Consider the following 19,106-nt stretch of genomic DNA (forward strand, 5'->3'; position numbering starts at 1 on the left):
TAATGCAAGCATTCATCACTAGCTGGAGGCATCTCGAATTTTCACTATTTGTGCCGTGTTGAACTACATCACAGTAGTAAAGATTAGGCAAGACTAGTGTTTGGACTAATTTTTGTTTAACATGGGTTGGAAATATTTTTCTAAATTTTTGAATTGCATGTAGGGAGGAGAGCGATTTCCGGCAAGCTGTGACTGTTTGTTCTTTCCAGTTTAGGTGTTCATCCAAGATTATTCCAAGGTATTTTACCGTTTTTTGGTATGGTAGTTGGGTACCATTGAGGAGTATTTGAGGGACTGTTTCGCGAAAGTACCAGCTGATTAACTTTGGATGAGATATAAGTATGACCTGGGATTTCAGATCTAGGTTCTGTGCCCATCGAAAAACAGAGCAATGATATGTGTTCATACTCGCTACTGCATCAGCAATGTTCTTTGGGCTTGCACTTATGTACAGTTGGATGTCGTCGGCATATAGATGGTAGTTGTAGGAGTGAATCACAGAAGAAATATCGTTAATGTACAGTGAGAGTGAGAAGAGTAATGGACCTAGGACAGAGCCTTGGGGAACTCCAGAGCGCACGTGTTTCCATGATGACTTTTCCGACCCACAAATGACTTGTTGACTTCTGTTTTTGAGGTAGCTGTCAAACCAGTGTATTGCGCTGTTTGAGAAATTCAGCTGCTTCATTTTAATTAGTAATGTATCAAAAGCCTTGCTAAAGTCAAGCAGTGTTAGGATGGTAGCTTCACGTCTGTCCATAGCATGTTTAATGTCATCAGTTACTTTGATTAATGCAGTTGCTGTACTATGGTGCTTTCGAAAGCCTGACTGATATTTGTCGTGGATGTTATGAGTTTTGAGGTAATTCGTCAGCTGTTCATGGACGATGTATTCTAGGACTTTAGATATTGCAGGTAGTATACTGATCGGCCTGTAGTCACCTGGCAACTTAGGGTTGTCAGTCTTGGGTATAGGTTGAATTAAACTTTGCTTCCACTCAGTAGGATATGTACTACTGACAAGAGACAGGTTGAAGATGTCTGTGATAACTGGAATAATAGTGTCTACGATGTTCTTAATCATGCCAATGCTCACTCCCTCATTTCCTACTGCCTCGGAAGAGATTCTCATAATTGCCTTGTGTACTGTGCCGGTGACATGTTTTAGGAAAAACTTGTATCTCGAGAGATTGATATCTTGGGGCTAGTAATTTGTCGCTGCGTGGCAGTTTACAGCTGTTGAGAAGAAATTGTTTAATTCTTCTGCAGACGCTTGATAAACAGCGTCAGATCTTCGCTTCCCTATACCGAAACTGCGCAGCTTTTTCTACAGTGCAACAAGTTTTGATATGCCGCATACAACAGAGTGGGCATGTCTGATTTTGGCATTCCTCACGCTTTGCATGGTTCTATTTCGGAGTTTCCTATAAGCTTCGTACGCCTTGGGAGTTGGGTTACACTTGAAGGCCCTATGTGCAGCATCACGTTTATTCATTAACTGGTGTAATGCAGTGGTGAGCCACAGAGTGGAAGCTCTCTGTACCTTGATTGTGTACTTTATAGATCAACAGTGAAGTTCTTACAAAACCAATGAAAGGAAATTTTTTATACCTAATATTATTATATCTCTGAATATTTCCTTTAGAATTCTTAGATGCTTTTGAACAAATTCTGGGAACACTTTTTCCATTCTAATGTTGTTACAAAAAATGTGGTTTAGGAAGACTCAAGAGCTTCTTGAGGTGATAAAAAATCTCTGTGCTGGAATTTTTTGGTTTGACAGAATAGAACAAAAATAAGTCAAGTCACAAATCATGTGAATTCGTTATTTTCTTCTGTCAAAAAATCAAGTATCATGATGGAGCATTATACAAAGTTTTTGTCCATTTTTTGTAATTTTATGGATGGTTTGTGGCAAACACATTGATGTATACAATTCAACATTCACTCTTCATCAAGCTGCTAAAGCTATGATTATAACAAATCCAGTGTAATGAAACAAACATGCAATTATGTTCTTGGTACAACCAAACAGTTGATTGCTGCTTAGTTCTGGCATGTTAAAGTATACTCTAGTTCTGTTTCGTGTTTCAGTGATGCATTCAGATTTCCTTTGCAGATTTTTTACAGCATATCCATACTCCAATTGAAACAAGCCTGTTTTTTGAGCTTAGGTCAAATTGCGCAGAATCCATCAGCAACAGATCTCTTTTTTATAGATAAATATCCACATAAAATCTAAGATACTACAGTGTTTTGTATTCTTAAGAATGTGGCCAACTCGTGCTAAGTGACATTCTGATTCTCTTCAGTCATGTTCTGCAAAGCATCAGTGGTTTATGGAATAACAACTGATTGTGGTCTGCCTTCACAAAATTCGTTACTTCGTGAAGCACGACAATGACAAAATCATACAAACCAATTGAAACAGCCTTTTCTGAAGACAAATGATTACCAAAAATTCAGTGAAGCGATTTGAGACATTGTTGTTGAGTTTAGGCTTTACAGAAATTGTGAAAAATCATCCAGCAAAAATCTTCATGTGAAACTTCCATTTTTCCACAACACTTTTCTTTTAAATGCTAGCTGTGGACAAATTACTCAGCCTGTTTCTCATCTGTGATTGTTTTAACAATAAAAGAAAGATAGATTTAGAAATGTAGTAATGTCATATCTCAATAATGCTATCTACAAGTCATTTCTTAAAACTTGAAAGGCACTTCGTTTAATGCCACTCACACTGTGCCTATAGAAAGACAATTGCATGACAATAAAAACACAGAAATTAAAAATTTTTACTTTTCAAAAACCTTAGTGCATGTCACAGTTAAAATTGAACAATGAATGTATCAAACACTTGACATCATTAATAGTTATGGTTCTGTATAGAACTATGTTATAAAATAGAAATGCATAATGTTACAAGGTGAGAACAACATATTTGTTTGCTGATGAACAATTATACTTTTACATTACCACAAAACATGTTTTAGCAGTGCTGAAATTACCAATTTAAGTCCCTAGCATATTTTCTTTTATGATGTTATGCATACAGGCACTAGGGAGTCAAGGAGGGGTGAAAAATACCATAGATGGTACTGTGACATACAGTAATTCATAGGTGCAAAGGTGTCCAGGCAAACACAGAGTGTATATCTGTCAACTAGATAGTGTTTGTATCTTTGAGTATGGACTGTGGGAATGGCCAGGAATCCTTGTTCTGTCTACATTCTTGAGCAAAACACATAAAATATGCAATAAACTGTGTACACTGCCAGAAAAAAAATTGTGCACCTGGAAAGACAACATCAATTTTGATCTGATGATGGCAAATACCACCTGGGGAATAGTATAGTACTGATCATGGTCTCAACATCATTTACCAGCAGATAGCGTAGTGGCGTAGCTACCAGAGCGCCATCTGCATCTACCCTTTAATAGGGAATGCTCTCAGCCTGCTGTGGTGCAAACATGAAGCAAACAGGGAACAGTGCAACAGACACACACTGGCACTTCAACAGGTAAATGAGTGTGTTGGAAGGGGGAGGGGGGGGGGGGGAGGTTCAAATTGTGGCCTTCTGAGTGGTGGAATGGTCCTTTCAGAGAATTGCCACCCAAGTTGGACATGCTGCACAAGTTGTGCAACAGTGGTCACATGGACATTCTCACACCCAGAGACAAGGCTGTGGATGTCCACGCAGCACAGATGCACACCAGGATTGTGGCATTTTAAGGGCAGCAGTGGCAGATCAAACAGCTACCACAGTACAAATACGAGGGCTCGTGAGCTCAGATGAGGTGGCATGAACTGTTGCACACTAGTTGTTAGCAGTGGGATTAAAGGCATGCACACCTCTAGCCTGTCTTCCACTCACACCCCAGTATTGGTGTGCATGATTCTACTGGTGCAACAGAGGATCACTTGGAGATGGAATGATATGCTGTGGTCTTCAGCGATGAAAGCATATTCTTCTTCCGTGCAAGTCATGGTTGTTGGTGTGTATGACATAGACTTGGTGAGCACTTTCTCCTAGAATGCATTCATCCAAGACACACTGGCACCACCTCAGGCTTTGTGGTCTGGTGAGCAATAAACTACAACTTTTGTTTGCCATTGGTGTTTCTAGAGGGGATACTAAATAACACTCAGTACATGCAGAATGTTGTTAGATCCGTTCTTTTGCCATTCTTTCAACAGAAAGGTGATGTGTTGTTCCAACAGGATAATGCTTGCCCACAAACTACCTGTGAAGCCCAACATGCTCTGCAAGACATGCAGCAACTTCTCTGGCTGTCCCAATATCCAGACTTGTCTTTTACATAGCTATATGTACAGGTCAATCAGGTGTGGCATAATGTATCCCAGGACAGTAGCTGCCATCTTTGTGATTGACTGTATGCCAGAGTCAACACCCACTGCTGCCTGTGGAGGTTTTAGCACATACTAATATGGGTGTTTCGGCATGGGTGTTTCATTTGGTACCTCTGAACTGCTTGTGCTGTTTATCTGTAAGTGTACTCCATATGCACTGTTGCAAAAGTAATCTTAACAGCAATTGAAACCTCTAAAAGGATGTACTAATTGTTTTTCCTGCAGTGTAGTTCTTACAATAACATAAATGCGGCCAGACGTTACTCACCAATAGCCCTACTAGACCAATATTATGACAGGCCTGTTATCGCAGAATCTTGCATCTTGACTCAAGCTTCATCTAAGAGGTCCAACTTTAACATCACCTCAGCTGAAAGAAATGCTATATGAGAACTGGTAGAAGACGAAGACATTGTCATCTTACCTGCTGACAAAGGAAATGCTACTGTGCTTCTCTCACACACAGAATATAACAGCAAGATATACAAACTGCTCGACAGTCATGCATATAGTAAATTAAAAAGTGATCCGACGAGTAGGATCCAGAGAGAGACTGTGGAGCTCAGTTCCAGCGAAAGTCGCTAAGGGTTTGCATCAACAGGCTGCACTTCCTCCTAGACTGTATGGCCTACACAAGATCCATAAGAATGGGGCGCCTCTCCATCTCATTGTAAGTAACATAGGAGCACCTACTTATTTTGTTGCCAAATACCTGACATCACTATTGGGACCTCTCGTAGGCAAGTGCAACCATCACATTCAAAACTCTGAAGATTTCATAGGTCACCTGAAAACCCTTAGATTGCAATCATCAGATCTATTAGTAAGTTTCGATGTTGTATTTGTATTTACAAAGGTGCCCTTGCAGGACTCTTTGGATCTCATTAGCAACAAGTTTGAGGAGGACATAGTAACATTATTTAAACATGTGCTTACTTCAACATACTTCTTATTTCATGTTCAATATTTTGAAAAAGTGGACGGTGTCGCCACCGGAAGCCCTCTGTCTCCTGTGGTGGCCAATTGTTTAATAGAGGACTTTGAAGAAAAGGTACTACAGTCAGCCTCTCTCAAACCCTCTTGTTTTCTGCAGTATGTGGATGATACATTTGTGGTGTGGCCACATGGACTTCGATACTCTACCTACATTTCTTCGGCACCTGAATTAGCTCCATCCAAATATAAACTTAACAATGGAAGTGGAAAAAGATGTTACTTTACCTTTTCTTCATGTTTTGGTACGAAGGAAAGCAGATTGTACCTTAGGACACAGCATCTACTGCAAGCCAACGTATACAAATCTATATTTGCAGGCCACAAGCTGCCAGCATCCTGCACAATGCAGTAGTGCATTACGTACGTTAGTTAATAGACCACATGTGGTATCTGATCCTGAAAGCATATCAAGTGAATACAACATTTGAAGACAGCGTTCTGATAAAACGGTTATTCTGAGAGACAGATATGTAATGCATTCAGGCCCAGGCGAGTTCAATCTGTGAAGCAGAATGAAGATACGAAGACACCCACCACTTTGGCCTTTTGACGTATTTTGGTGCCATGTCATCAAGAATCGGAAGAGTCCTTGGAAGATATGGAATTAAGTGTGTTTTTTAACCATCTGCAAAACTGAGAAACCTGTTGGGTTCCATTAAGGATGACCTTGGCTTGATGAAATGTGGTGTGTGCAAGATTCTTTGTCAGTGTGGGGCAGCGTATATAGACCAGATGTGCCGCACAGTACAAGAACGCTGCGATGAACATCATCACGCCTTAGTCAACCGGGAAAGTCAGCAATTGCGGGCTACTGACACAGGACATCATACGATTTATGAAAAGACAGAAGTTTTAGGCATCGTTAAAAAGCAATACACGACCGTACAGACGATAATCTCATCAAAAAGGATACGGGATTTCAACTGAGCACAGCCTGGAACCCTGTGCATTGGCTGCTATTAAATCACGACGCGAAAATCAAGATTCTTCGATAACAGGCATGTCATAACATTGCCCTTGTACGGCCGGTGGTGAGCGACGTCTGGCCGCACTGTTGGCAAACGCAGCATTACAGCGCACGCGCAGGATAGCCGCTCTGCGATTTTCGGCGGAGGGAGTTCTAATATGGCACCATCTATCTGCAAATCATTGCGCATGCGCGAGAGTCACAAGATAAACGTATGTTGGATAAAATTTGTAAAAGTGTAGGAATCCGTTTTTATAAGTAAGGACGTTGGAATCGTAGAACTGTCACTAAAAGTACAACATAAAGTGAAGAAAGAGTAGGTCCTAGATATCCTAGAATGAGCAGAAAAATAGGACATCATAGAAGACAGCTCGAAGTACTGCTGATTTTGAAACACATTGTGGATTCCTTAATATGCAACATGTTACCTTTGCTCTTTTCTTCGTAAGATTGTATCAGGCAGGGTGTATGATGTGTTTTATTTACTCTTGCATTGTACCAACACACCACAACCGGGTCATTTCTGTAATCCTTACTCCAGTATGCTTGTATTATTGTGTCATACAGAGTAAGTGACATTTCCTTGTACCACGACCTGTATCTTCTAAGATATTAGCTAGCAGTTACTATTACAAAAACTAGGTCAGAATGTCTTCGTTTGATTTTTAGAAATCTGGCCCAAAATACCCTTATGCTGTCGTATGAGTTATATAATTTCTTGTGTAATTTTGTGTTTTGCTGTAGAATCGATACAGCAAAAGGATTTCTGGCCATTCCCATAGTCCATACTCAAAGATATATCGGGTGATTGTAATTAAACGTTCCCTATTTAACTAATTACCATATGATAGCAAACTTGGTCACATAATGTTCAGACTATGGGGCGCATGATTTCCATGCGTCACAGCGCCACTGTCCAGTTCCATTTTTGGTCACCGGGTGCCGTGATTAGTCACCGTGATTCATAGTCTCCCGCCAGTAACGCGACTGCGTCTCCGATATAAGGTGTTTCCGGACATTATTTGTCTTTTCCCGCAAAATTTGAAGATTAAAAAATCTTCGAACCACTAATTTCGACCTTTCTTGGGCTTTCATAGCCTTAAGACACATGCTTGACAACATTACAGATATAACTGGCAAGGCACTTTGCGTAGAAGTAGAACCGAACGTACAGGAACTCGATTTAAGCGGTAGGGGAAGAATCTCGCCGCTGTCGAAAAACGTGACAGATTTTATTTTCCAATCACTACAGCGCAGAGAGCGCTATAGTCACAGATGGCCGTAGGGTAAACAGACTAGAAATTTGACGGCCACATGAGAAGGAACGGTGCGGGGAAACAAACCCCGCCTTCATTTCGCTGGGCAGCAGCCTACAGCAGGACTGACACAGTATCACAAGGATGGCCGTCTCTTCTGCTGTTGCAAGGGCTGTAATCGAAAGCCGTGATGGACCAGGATTAGTCGCTTCACTTAAGAAGAAACGAAAACAACAGAACCTAAAAGGAGAGAATGTTCTGAGTATGTACCTAGAGACACTGAAAACAAGGCTATATGATATACTTGTCAAACGCTGCTACTACACTGTTGAGGAGTTCATGAAGGATGAACTTCATGAACTGAACATTTGAACATGATAAATTTACATATAGTCTTGTGTGTAAATGTAGCCGTCCTTCACAAAAGGGAGGAAATAAAAATAAAAGTTTATATTAATGTTAAAATTCGTTGTACCAATTAGGCCTAAGTTGTGTTATCCATTTTTTGGCGTGTCTCCTGTACACTAATCATATGATTAGAAATTGTATGTTATGAGACGAATAAAACGCTATTCACTATTCCCACAAAGCATTCGGGGACGGCTGCCGCGCAATTGCTTGTTGAAGTAAAGTGAGCAGAGTACTGTTAACGACGTAGTTAAGGCCCGACCTCCAGTGGTATTCGATTCAACTACAGTTCAAAACATCCGCCACCTAATTTGCCACGTTAAAACTGTCTGCATTATACTATCATTTGAGCTTTAGGTAACAAATACACGTACGCCTTTCTTTGTAAAATGCCAGGTCCCATGGCTGAGTATTACATAGCATTATGCGACGTGTACCTTAAGGTTCCTTCACACTGCATACCAACAAACAAGCTTTCAAAATTGATACGTTGAAAAGCAGCAGCATTTTCCCGCAAGTTACGCGAGTGCGTCTCCGATATAAGGTGTCACTGGACATTATTTGTCTTTTCCGCCAAATTTGAAGATTAAAATATCTGGATACTACCAATTTCGACCTTCCGTGCGTTTTCATAGTCTTACGACTCATGCTGGACAACATTACAGACAGAACTGGCAAGGCACTGTTGTGAGTTTGGCAAACTTGCAACTGTTGACAACAGTTTCAAACTCTTCTAAACACACATTCGACGTTTTCCTTTTCTGTTACAAAAAAACAATGGACTGACTGTGAAGATTTGCTATGGTGGGAGATGATGCTTTTGTTCTTTCAGACTACATGATGAAACCATACGCATGATGGCAAGAGAAAGGCAGACAGGAAAGGATGTTTAATTACAGAATATCTTGTGCTAGAAGAATTGTGGAGAATTTTTTTGTAATATTGCAATTAGTTTCTGGGTGTCTTGGAACAACTATGCACTAAAGTCCTGGAAAAGCAACATTAATGACTTCTGCAACGGTGTCTTTGCACAGTTTTCTTAGAAGAAACACAGTGCCACAGTTTACTCACCACCTGGCAGTTTTGATGTGGAAAATCCAGAAACAAGCAGGGTTTCGGATGGCAATTGGAAGAAGCCTCCGCAAAATAAATGTCTTCAGTGAAAGGGAGGGAAAGCAGGAAGGACCACAAAGAATATATGGGATGAATTTGCATCTATTTCGTATCGCATGTTTGTAAATTGAAATGGTAAGAGAAATATGAATAAATAAATATCGAGTGGAAAGACAAACGTAATTAAAAACTTCTGAGCAAAACCCTTATAGCTTTAGTTTTTAACAATGTAAGCCATTAATTTGCAAACTACGGTACTTTGTATCAAATGTCCACAAAATTATATGACAAGAGAAATAAATAAATTTATGGTGAAAATACAGTTGTAATTACAAAATTTCCGACCAAAAGTCCTTCAGCTTCAGTTACGCTAATGAATGACATTTTACTTACGATTGTAAATATTTTTCTCCCTGGCTTGTTCACGCCTTCCAAATACTTCATATACTTGTAAAATATCCATTTCGGAAAATAGATCACAGTTGTCCCAGACACACTTTCAGTTTTGACCATTTTACAATGCTCACAATTGTACTGTGTTTTCATATTTGCCCATTTCCTTTAACATTCCACAAGCGGTACACCAATTTTATCCATAATTTCTTTCAACAAATCTTTTCTTTTCTATCTGTCTTTATATGCAGAATCAGAAGGAACCTACATAGGTTTCCTCATTTCAATTTCTAACAAAAGCTGAATTTTTGGATCTGTTTACGACTCGTGAGTTGCCATCGTCAAAAGAAACGCGACAGACGACACGGCAAAAGCGCAAGTCACACAACTCATCCGTGTTTTTGCTCACTGACCATAAACTGCAAACTCGATACAAAACTTCCCTCGACTAGTTCTTCAGACTCGCGACTTTGAGTTGAAAACAGCTAGTTGTCAGGCGAGTTTGTTGGGGTTAGTTTTCATACCACTCAACAATCCACAATTTACATGGCGCTAGATCATTGAGGGCATTGATACATCGTTGAGTTTATTTTGCGAGTAGGTTCTTGCACACATTATCTTGCCAAATTGGGCTTCGCCAGATGATGTGCAATGTCAGTAGCTGCTTACATTTTCGATATTATATGTAGAAAATAAAACTATTTCAAACTATCTCTGATAAATAGCTCATATGAATACAATTCGCACTGAAACGGCGTCTATTAAATAATTCTTCATTTTAAGGCAGAATTCGAGCCTATTTCGCGTTTATCACAAATAGGCGAATTTTTCCGGTTCCAAGTTATGAGAAAATATACATTAGATACTAATCGATGGCAATTTGAGCTACTGTTTTAATAAATAGTGGAATAAATTATTACACCTCAGACAGCTACATGACAAAAATGTTATCTTGTAGCAGTAAAATAGAATTGGTTGGTCAGGAGAACTCACTAACTTCGAATGAGCATTATTCATGGATGTTACCCGAGTAACAAATCCATTGGGTACATTTAAACCCTTCTAAAGGTGCCCGAGTTTACTGTTGGTGGTATGATTGTGAAGTGGAAATGCGAAGAAACAACCACGGATGAACCAAGACCAGGTAGACCTCATGTACTAATGGACAGAAACTGTTGGGCATTGCTGAAGGTGGTTATTTATTTATTCATCCATCCATCCATAATACAATGAAACTAAGTAACTCAAAAAGATGTATACACACAGAATATATAAGTACCCTTTATTAGGATAAGACAGGTGGTTGGTCATGGCCATGATGAAGGAATTATCGTGGCATTTGCCTGGAGTGAGTGAGAAAAAACACAGAAAATCTTAATAAGGTTGACAGAGGAAACTCCATCCCTCAAATATGGGGTCATTGTCTTCACAGCTGTGCTGCCTCACATGTTTGTTCCCTATTGTACAATGTTCTTTGGTATAAACACAGTTTTGGTCTTTGTTGCTGCACACATCGAGAACAATCTGTTGGTGATTCTGAAACCATGAATTTGCTGCTTTTCCCCTTTCACTAACTCCAGTCTGATTGAAAAACTGACTCCAGGCCCATAAATGTGCACATCTTCAATTCCTGTCCCCATTCCAGCTAAAAAACTGAGTCAGTATCCCCCCATGGCGAGTGAGATGTTATGAAGCACAATAGCTCTTTGCATATGGTACTTTTTGCAGTGTTGCAATCTGGCAATGTGTTGCAATTATCCCCTTTCATTATTATCCACTGCCATAAGTCCTTAAAGCAATCTTTGATTGTGTAGTATGCATTACATATGAAGAAAATTTTAGCTGTCTTTTTAAATACATTTGAGTAATCTTTTAAAATCTCCTTTGGAAATTTGTTATACAATTTCATTTGGTGATAGAAAATGCTGTTTTGATTTTTTTTGTGTTTATCCTTGGTATAATTGCCTCATGTTCCATGAATATATGTGGAATTGTTGGTGACATACTTAGTAATGTTTTCCCTGATATGCACCTTAGATTGGTAGATGCAGACACTTGGTGCAAAAGGGATATCCAGTTTTTTAATCAGTTCTTAATAATAAGCCCAACTGCAACATCTAGTTATGGTTCTTATGACTCCTTTCTGCAATTTTTAAATTTTGTCAATGTTTTGTGCCTTTGATCCCCAGTAAAAACTCTGTAGCTAAGAATTTAGTATAGGTAGGAATATGACACCACGAGACATTGGCTGTTACAGACTGATGCCAGAACCCTAAGAGCAAAACATTCCGATGACATTCTTTTTGCCAACATCTTTGTGAGTACATTCCTTGTTAATTAACAGTCAATATTCACCCCTAAAACTTTGTTTGTTACACAGTCTACAAATTTATCATCTTTACTTAATGTGACGAAATTGTGTTTCCTCTTTATGCTGTATGGCATACTGTTTGTTCTACTTTGTTTTCAGTTTTAATTCATTAGCTACTACCCAATCATAAACATCCTTGAGAGTTTCATTTGCTTTCTGTATAAGGAGTTATGGTGTTTTATCAGCAGCTATGATATTTTGTCATCAGCTAAGAGAACATTTTCTCCATGGCTTGTACTGTCTCTAAAGTCATTGATATAATTTGTTAATACATATTAAGAACAGCACTGGACCAAGTACTATGCCCTGAAGAACACCTATTTGTATATGTTTCTTTTCTGTGAGTTGTCTTACTAAAAATTTATTACCAGCAGACATGAACTATCTGTATCTTCTTCACCCTGTTTTCCAGGTAAGACTGGAACCACTTGTCTGCTATTCCTCTTACACCTTGTAGTTCTTCCTTGTTCAGTAGTATTTTATGGTCAGCAATGTCATAAACCTTGGAAAAATCTAAGGATATGCTTGTAAAACTTTCATAGTTATAAGGAGCTCCAAGTACCATATTTGTAAGCTCCGTAGTGTCAAATATTATACTTTTCCCACTTCAGAAATTAAATTGTGCTCTGTTACAAAGGTTGTATTTATTCATGTAACTTACTAGTGTATCTTTGATGATTGATTCAATGATTTTATTGAATGCAGACAGTAGTGAAACTGGCCTGTAGTTTCCAATACTCTCCACGTTACTTTTCTTTAATAAGGGCACAACTTGTGCAAGCTTTAGACAATCTGGAAAAATGTCAGAACTAAGGACTCGTTTTAAACAAGCTTGTGTGCTCTCCATGCACACCCTCAACAGCAACTAGACCCTCATCTATGCCAGATGAGATCTCTCTCTCTCTCTCTCTCTCTCTCTCTCTCTCTCTCTCCTTTTTTTTTTTCCCTGACTTCAAGCACAGTTGTGGGGAAATATCATGGTGCTTGCATGGTAAGTCATTGTGGATGCTACATGTGTTTTAAGACGATTTTATTCAATTTCTCTGCAATACCAGAAAAACAGTCATTTACAAAATTTGCCAGTTCCTGAAGATTTTCTATGATTTTTTCCCTATCTTTGATTTATATGTTCTCTTCCTGTTCCATTTTCTTGTTTATGACATCCCACACTACTTTGCTTTTATTTTCTGGATAATATAATAGTTTTTTCATCTATTGTACTTTATTTTTTCAAAGTTTGCTGTACCCTCCTGTATGTTTTTTATTTCTGTAATAGTAATCTAGGCACTGTAGATTAGTGTTGTGATTTTGTAAAGAGCTGAGAAATTTAAATCCCTGGGAGGACTTTCTAATACGTGCAGTTATCCATATATGTTCTGTAGCTGCTGCTGTGGAAGTGGTTACTTTTGTGTCTCCCCAAAAATTAATTCAGACAGTGAGCAGAATTTAGAGAACTTAGCTTCTACAGTGTTTTCCATACACAGTTCATCCCACATTCTGTTCTGCAATTCCCTAGAAAAAGTATGTGTTTTACATTCCAAGAACATTCTTCTGTGAGCTTAACATAGTTTGCAGGTTTTACCAAGGAACACCAAGCTCTCTTATAAATACCCACAAGTTTTGCCGTCAATATCTGTAAGTGTACAGTCTAAGACTGATGCTGTACTTTTTGATGCCCAGTAACAGTGTTTACCATTTGTGCCAAAAAATGTTTCAGAATGTATTACTTATTTCACCCTCAACACGTGTGTTAATATTCATATCTCAACAAAATATTATGTTAGTTTTCAGATCTGAGCCTCTTTCAAGGACTTCTGTTAATTTGTTGAAGAAAATGCCCACATTACCACTAAGTGTGTAGTACACACAGAATATTTACCTTCTTATAGATGTCTAATTTTGTTAGTTCAACTGCTGCCAGTTCAAAATGTTTATCTACATGAACTGTGATAAGATCTTACCTAGCTTTAAAATATGGGCAGTTCCTGGTATAAATACACGATTCCCTCTGACAGTAGCAACTTGCACAGTCATATGACATCAGCACTCCATGCTGAATTTCATTATCTCTAAAACAGTACTCTCTGTAAAAAATTGCATAATATCTGCAGAAGGAATAACTGGCGAGTTTCAAAGTGCTACCAATAGTCCAGCTGACACAGTGGCTGTTTGTGGGGAGTTAAAAAGAGTAGGTTACAATAGTCAAACATCTCCTCATAAGCCACACATTTTTGTAGTCAGTGCTAAGTGGTGGTTGAGGTGGTGCAAAGAGCAATCCTGTTGGATAGTGGATGACTACAGGTGGTGTTACAGTATGGGGATTGTTTTTCATTGTTACAGTGTGGTCTTATTAGGCTTAAGAAAAAAGCTAAATGCAGAAGAATATGAACACATTTTACAGCACTGTGTGCTGCATACAGTAAAGGAGCAGTTTGGAGATGACGATTGTCTGTATGTGCCCTGTTATAAAGCAGCAGCTGTGATGTGGTTTGTGGACAATAACATTCCTGAATTGAACTAGACTCCACAGACTCCTGACCTGAACCCAATAGAACATCTTTGGAATCAGTTGGAGTGTCAGCTTCACTCCAGACCCCAGTGTCCAGCATCAATACCTTATCTGGTTTTGGCTTTTGCAGAATAATGGGCTGTCATTGTTCCACAGACATTCAGACACATAATTGAAAGTGTCCCCAGCACAGGTCAAGCCATCATAAATGTGGAGGGTGGGCACACCACATATTAATGTCCACTACTAATTGTCTGGGTAATTCTGATCAAATAGTGTATTATCCATTTTCCAATTATAAGGAGCTGCTAAAAATCTTTCCAGTAAATACAGTTAAGTCTTTGGGTAACAGTTAAATAACAAGACTACTGTGAGGCTATCAACTAGACTGAGGAAGGATATTATGACCTGCAACAAATATAAAGGTACTGAGTGGCATATTAGTGAAAAGTTCTGTGCCGACTATCTTCTTCACCCTGAGTTTGAGGTCTCATTTAATGCATGTTTGACACTGTTTGTTTTGTGTAGTATGTTAAAAAGTGATAGATTGCCTATTTACTGTCTGTTTAAGTGTGTTTTGTTGGTATGTGACTGATTTTTCTTGATCAATTTTTTTACACTAGTTTTCCAATTAAATTACATACTTAACATGTTGTGCGCTTTCAGGTCAATCAAAATGATCTCTGTTTTGGCTTTCAGTGTGTGTTCTGATTCAAAATAAGCCTCCAATCTTGTGATGTGAGAAAAAAGTAAATTTTTTCCAAGCGCTCAATAAAAAGTGAATTTGAGCTGATTGTCACTTTGATATCTGATCCATAAACATTGATATTTTTAGATACTTTCATGTAATTGTCAGCACTGAAAAAGGAATGCAATAATACATAGTAGTGAGGCAAAAATTAAATTTCAGATTACTAATTCATGGTAACTGTGTGTACCAATAAACACATATTTAGTGTGGTCCTCTTAGCCTTGAGAAAATGGCCTTCAAATAATTAAATATTTGAGAGATTTTATAGTCCTTTTGTCATTCTCCAAACAATAGAATTTATTTACCATTCTATACATATTCTGATTCTGTTAAACAATAGTCATTAGTAACTAGATTAAGCTTTTGAGATGTTTGTGTAAAAAGTAGCAATTGCTTAACATTTGATCGTGGCCAAAATTGGATTAGAGCTAAACAGAAGCAATCAGGCTAATTTGTGAACTTGGGGGTCAGTTTTCCCATATTGCTTTGTGAGATGTATGTGTTTGAAACAATGACAACAAGGATGATGATGAGGAAGAGGAGGAGGAGGAGGAGGAGGATGATAGCTAATATTTGTTACTAATTTATTTTGCCAGAAATTTGTCCTATTATCATTGTACATTCCACATTTGCCCATCCTTGTCAATAAGGTTCTTTCCTTCTCAGACAGCTTATTATTTCATGTTGTCCATAACCTGATTTAAATTGACCCCTGATGTTTAAGATCCAAAGTTGTGGCATCGTATCAGCTGTTGTCTGTGGGCAGCTTCCACTTTGCTCACCTCTCTGCAGCAATAGAAAATTGCTTTAAAGTCATGATCTTCTACAAAACTTGTTTAAAAATTCTTAAATTTGCCTTTGGTATAGTGTCTCAAAAATATGTCCTTGATTTTAATTAAAGCTAGAATTATGTCAATCTTTTTGAAACGGGTGAAATTTTCCTATTCAGTAAACAGGTTCAAACTTATATCTCAAAAATTATTGTACTCACTGAAATGCTGCCCCCACCCCTTCCCACCACCACCAAAATACCTTGCTTGGTTATGGATCTTTCTAAAGTTGCGTATCAAAGTGCATTTGCTATATATAAGTTGCTTTGTCATTAGTTAACCCATAAAATGTTTGAAGTTTACAGTCTCTGTCTCCTACAAAATGTGTAAACTATCTGAAATTCACATATGGTATACATTTCTTTGTCGATTTTAATTAGGGACATTGTTATGTTTTTTCCTGAACTAGACAAAAATTTTGCATTTATGAAGATCTTCTACTTAGTAACTGGTAGGTACAACCCTGTGCCCAATGAAAGTGGCAACACAGTGGGAGCTGTTGATAGCAGGCTTCCATTGGTGGCAGAAGCAGTCCAGCCTGCCAACTGTCTAATGCCAGTTGGAAAGGTCAATAGTCTCATTAAAATAAATGTATCTATAAAAATGACTTCACATTATTACAGAATAATAATATTAATTTTGCTTTCTGGTAATTTTTATAGGCCTGCAACTTTACACATTTTGTCATTGACACAAAATGTGTCATTGTTATGAACCATGTAACACCCATTAATTAAATGTTCATTGTGCTTGTTCCTGTTATGGTTACCACATTATGCTGGTCAGTAATAACACACTTTCAATATCATAAATGCATATCTTAGACACAAAGCAAGAAGAACAAAGCATGCCAGTACACAAGTTGTGGACCAAGTGAGACATAGAACAAAAGCAGTTCAAAGAGATCAGAGTCAAAGATTACTCAGTCATGACACTCTTAATTCTTCTGTAATTCACATAAAGGGTGTTGAACTATTTTTGTGTGTAGTATTGCTGTGTTACTGTGTTTCATTAGGGACTGTAAATATTTTTATATTTTAATAATTCTCTTTACGTGTTATGTGAAGTTTAGAGGGGTTGGTACACCCTTCCAGGAGTGAAGTGCCTAATATTCTTGATGGAAATACTTTAAGTACAAAATACTAATGCTAGCTTTCAGAATATGTATGATCCTGTTTTCAGGGAGGAAATAGAGAATCAGAATTAGGAGCATGGCAAAGTATTGAACATCCTCAACCATACACAACATAGTGGTACGCTAATAACAGTTAATTTACTATATTATTTGTATGCACTCTGATGTTCAAAACAAAGCTAACATTTAAGTCCACAAGAAATTTATAATGCAATTTAACAAAGTTATTGTAGATGAGTGTGCCTTCTGCCAACAATTGACACTACCACAGTCATTTAACATCATTACTCTGAGTACTTTTCTTTCTTCTGTCATTCAGTTTATCCTAAGAATAGCAGAAGTTTCTGCAGAGTCCCAAAGTATTTACATGATACTAAACACCAAATTCGTGTGTACTTACCAAGCAGTATTACTACTGTTAATAATATGCATCCTGGCATCTTAGAAGCAGATTACTATAATATTCAAATTAATTTTATGAGCAAGTTATTTTGTATTTTGATTGACTAATGATTTTCAACTTTAGTGCTTGTGGCTATATTTGAAAGTGCCCATAGTATACAAATTATTTCTCTCCCCCTCCCTTCCCCCTCCCTTCCAACCCCACAAACCTCCATATCTGATGTTATTAATGCAAGATTTTTTGGTTTGCTTGACACAAAGATTACCAGTTATGTAGAATGGTATTACTGGAAGAAATATTGACTAGTAACCTGTGACTGGCAAGGGGTGGAAAAGTGATTGCAATCAGTGCCTTATGACCAGACTCTGCACTTGCCCTATGTTAAATCCCAAAGAACTTTGCAGTATGTATCTTCTGGATGCAGGTTGTGTGTAAAATAGTTGATAGTGATCTATCCATCATATGGATGTGTTAAGTGCCTCATTTGCAGCTTTAAGAAAAGGCATCAGGATTCACCCAGTCTCATCACATTATTAACCATCAATACCAGAACAATGGAACTGTACACATTTAGTATAACAACTTACTCTAACTTTTTACAAAGGAAAATTGGCAAACTGTTGTATGTTTTGAGTTATTACGTTATTTAGGCAACAACTTCTAACACCTCAATAATGCCTTCTTCAGGCCACTATGAACTCTGTGTATAGACAATCAGATATATTGATCTTTGCATATTGAAGCCATCAATACCTGGATTCCATAAATTCATCTTTGGAGGATTTACTTTGAAGACTTGACAACAACTCAAAACATTCAGCTGTCTGGCAATTTTCCTTCATAAATATTTGACTTGCCACTGCCGCCATTCCACAATGGATCAACAGAGATATACTCTTAACAGTTAACAACAATCACATCAGATTAAGGAAAAATGTGCAGTTGGTGTCAGTAAAGACCACCTTCCCAGTTAGGTGACGGAACTCATAGAGGACTTCCCAACCAAGATAACAATAAAAAAAAAGTATATATATTTTTCATTGTATATATTATATTATTAGCATTTCGGTTTCCAAAGTGTTGCTCCAACAGTTGTGAGTGAATTCATTGTCAGAAAGTTGATACTCTTTTTTTCACATATTTTGGCTGTTTAGTAACAGATACGTATCAAGTACTTCTAGAACACAATTTTCACTATCATAAGAGTGATATAATTTCAAGCCACTAAGAACAATTTTATTGATGGTTCCGTTAATGCTCATCTGGCATCTTATTGTATAATGAAAATTAATTCAATAAAAAGATCATTATTTTTATTTCTCTTCTGGAACTAAAGGATGGTTGTTTTTTAGGATACACAGAGGAAATACTCTTAATAGTAAGCTTTGTAGATGCAGAGTTTACATTTGAAGTGCATTTTCAGCATTGCATTTTTACTATCCACATTATTTATTGTGTTCAAGCTGTGGAAACCGATCCTATGTATATTGCTTTCAAAATTGAAACAAATTAGTTACACAACACTTGTACATAGATAATTTTTAAGAAAGGAAAACAGCTTTCTGTTACTCTAGATCAAATCTAGTGCACCACAAGTAACAA

General features: G+C 37.8%; 1 protein-coding gene across 6 annotated transcripts in view; it reads left to right on the forward strand.

Moving 5' to 3' along the window:
• LOC126297383 (phosphatidylinositol 4-phosphate 5-kinase type-1 alpha) overlaps nucleotides 1-19,106 on the forward strand; it is a gene marked incomplete in the record, with an annotated part of 309,051 nt that overhangs the window by 146,360 nt on the left and 143,585 nt on the right.

The sequence above is a fragment of the Schistocerca gregaria genome, chromosome X (assembly GCF_023897955.1).
Source record: "Schistocerca gregaria isolate iqSchGreg1 chromosome X, iqSchGreg1.2, whole genome shotgun sequence".
Lineage (NCBI taxonomy): Eukaryota > Metazoa > Arthropoda > Insecta > Orthoptera > Acrididae > Schistocerca > Schistocerca gregaria.